This window comes from Urocitellus parryii, unplaced genomic scaffold (genome assembly GCF_045843805.1).
Source record: "Urocitellus parryii isolate mUroPar1 unplaced genomic scaffold, mUroPar1.hap1 Scaffold_62, whole genome shotgun sequence".
Classification (NCBI taxonomy): domain Eukaryota; kingdom Metazoa; phylum Chordata; class Mammalia; order Rodentia; family Sciuridae; genus Urocitellus; species Urocitellus parryii.
Genome location: NW_027554113.1, coordinates 1,660,442 through 1,664,169, shown reverse-complemented (window position 1 = coordinate 1,664,169; position 3,728 = coordinate 1,660,442).

Sequence of the window (3,728 nt, the reverse complement as noted above, 5' to 3'; positions counted from 1 at the left end):
TCATTCAAACCAAAAACCAATGAGACATATGGACTTCATACGTAATCTGTAAATAATTCCTATAGATTCTATTTGTTCCATATTTTTCCCAAAATACAGCATTCTACTAAGAATACTATTGACACCATTTCATTTTTAAGCCCTTATCATTTCTGGCTAGAAGCAGTCTAAACACAAGTTTTTCTGCTTCCAAACTTTCTACAATCCTTTTTCCACAAAAGAGAAAGAGATTTTTTTTAATATACATCATTAATCAGATATGTATACTTGCCTGCTTTAAACAATCCACTGCAATTGGAATCAAACTATTTTTAATATAGTCTACAAAGGAATAGATGAAGTGGTCCTGGAACATTTCTGAACTAATTCTGTGCCTTAGCTCTCTGCCCTCCATCTTCATGACTCTGTCTACTCCTCTAGTATGGCAACAGCTTCAAAGCTTTCTGTATTCTTTTAGATACTCCCTTCACTGGCCTCTTTTTGATATTTGGCTTACAAACTATATATTAATCCAATATGACCTAAAAATTTCTCTCTATTCATTTTCATCTAAAACACCTTACATATTTTTCTTTTCTGTTTATTTTTAAGGTACCAAGGAGTGACCTCAGCGATGCTGAACCACTTAGCTACATTCCCAGTTTTCTTTACTTTTTATTTTGAGACAGGCTCTCACTAAGTTACTGAGACTTTCTTCAAACTTTTGACCCTCCTGCCTCAGGTTCCTGAGTCAGTGTGATTACAAATGTTCATCACAGTCTCTGGACCCTCATTATCATATGATCCAGCTATCCCACTACTAGGTCCATATTTATAGGAAAAATAAATCAAGATATCTGTACTCCAATGTTTTTTGCAACACTATTCTCTATAACAAACAAAAAAAAATGGAATCAACTGAGGTGTCCATTGAAGGACTTTTGAATTTAAAAAAATAGTATTCAATTTATGCACAATTGAATACTATTCAACCATATGAAAGAATGAAATCCTATCGTTTGCAGCCACTTAAATAGAAATAGAAGATATTATGTTAGGTGAAATAGGCCAGCCACAGAAAGACTAATAATACTGCATGTTCTCACTAAACTAAAGTCACCCTACTGTGCTGTAAAGAAACATAACTTACATTTCTATCTAACTACATTTTGATACCTGCTTTATAACTTCTATCTTTCCTCCCCATTATCTTTCCTAAACTCTAATGATCACTATTCTCCTGTCTTCTTTTGTGAGATCACTTCTTTTGTTAGCTTCACATATGAGTGAAAACACACACAAAATATAAACAGGAACAAATCAAAGAATATCACTATACAGAATCTCTTTCCATAAAGCTACATAGCAATGCAGGAAAAAATAAATAAAATGGATAATAGCAAAAAATACAAATTTAAACTCATGTATGTCAATAATTACTTTAAATGTGAATGGAATTAATAGGCCACAGTGACTCTGTGACCAAAGGGGGAAAAAAAAAAGATTCAACTATATCCTGCCTTAAGGAAGTTCACTTTAGCTGTAGGCACATAACAATGGCTGAAAGTGAAAGGATGTAAAAATATCCCACAAAAATAGTAAACAACAGAAAACAGGGATATCAATTTCATCACTCAAAGCAGATATTAAGATAAAATGTTGTCAGACAGAAAAAAACATCATTATATCAAAATAAATGGATCAGATCCTCAAGAGGATATAAGAATTGTAAGTATACATGCACCCAGCATCAGTATACATATAGATATAAAGCAAATATTAACAGAACTGAGGGAAGAAACAGAAAGTAATATGATAAAAATAGTAGACTTCAACATCTTACTTTCACCAATGGAGAAACCATTCCTAAATTAAGCTGATTGGACTTGAGCTATAATCTACACTAAAGGAATTAACAAATATATACAAAACATTTGATCCAACTGCATCAGAATGCACATTCCTTCCCAGCACACATGGAAGATACTCCAAAGCACATCTTCATAAATTTAAGAAGACGGATATCATATTAAATATCTTCTCCTTCCCATAGCAATATGACACCATTGCCCTATAACTTCAGGAATTTCAAAAAAATTACAAATATATAAAAAACAACATAATCCTGGACAACTTACGTATCAAAGGAAAAATTTAAATGTAAATTTAAAAATATCTTGAGACAAATGAAAATGGAAATACAACATACTTATGATATAGAGCAAAAATAGTTATAAAGGAAAAGTTCTATAAAGGCAGGTTAGACTGACAATGCCTAAGTAGAAACAAAAAAGAAAGAAATATTTCAAATATGGGCTGGGGATGTGACTCAAGGGGTAGCGCAATTGCCTGGCATGCATGCGGCCCGGGTTCGATCCTCAGCACCACATACAAAAAAAAAAAAAAGATGTTATGTCCGCCGAAAACTAAAAAAAAAAATAAATAAATATTAAAAAAATTCTCTCTCTCTCTCTCTCTCTCTCTTAAAAAAAAAGAAAGAAATATTTCAAATAAGCAACCTAACTTTTTACCTAGAGAAACTAGGGGAAAAAAATACAAAAAATTAATTCCCAAGTTAGCAAAAGGAATATTGGAACAGAAATAAGTGGAATAGAGACTAGAAGAAAATTTAAAATGATGGAATAAACTATAAGTTGTTTTGTGAAAATATAAATAACATTGACAAAATTGTAAATAGACTAGAAGAGAATAAATCAATGAAATAATAAATAAAAACATAAATGAAAGAGGAGACATTACAACTGATACTGAGAAAAAAAAAGGATCATAGAAAAATACAGTGGTAATCATACACCAAAAAAAAATCAGATAACATAGAAGAAATGTGTTAACTCCTGGAAACACATGAACTGCCAAGACTGGATTATGAAAAAAACAGAAAAGCTGAACAAAGCATTAATAAGTAAAGACATAGAATCAATAATGAAAATCCCTGTGTCAGTCAGATTTTTGTTTCTGTGGCCAAAATACCTGAGAAGAATAATTTAGGAGTAAAATTTTGCTTTGACTCATGGTTTCAGACCATAGTTGACCACTCCATTGCTACGGGCCTGAGGTGAGGCAGGTTATCATGGCAAAATATTATGGCAGAATAAAGCTTCTTAGCTCATGGGAGACAGGAAACAGTGAAAGACAGGAGCCATGGACAAGAAATGGTCACCAAAGGAACAAATACAATGTGTACAAGTATGGGAAGAATAAAAACAGTAAAATGTGAGTACTTGTGGTCACACACATCTACCTAAAGTTACCACCCAGTGACCATTCAAATTATTAATTCATCAAATGAATTAATTCACTGGCAAGGTTACAGTCCTAATCGATGCCTAAAATCACCTTTGGACCCTTCTACAATGGGGATCATGCTTTCAAAACATGCAATTTTCAGGGAACATTTCGAGATTCGACATTCTTGGTGAACTTAAGTGTAAAAACTCTCAATATTAGCAAACTAAATTCAATAGCACATTAAAAGGATAAGCCACCATGGTTAAGTGGGATTTATTTCTGGGTTACAAGGATGGTTGAGCAAACAGATCCAAAAGTGTGATACATCACATAATGGAATTAAATAGGAGCAATGAAAACACTTGACACAATTCAAAATCTTTCATCAAAACTTTAAACAATTTCAATAAGCATAGAGTGAATGTTTTACATTTTAAAAAAATGCCATACGTTGCAGGCCTGCTGGTAACATCAGTCAAAGACAAAATGCCAAAAGCTTT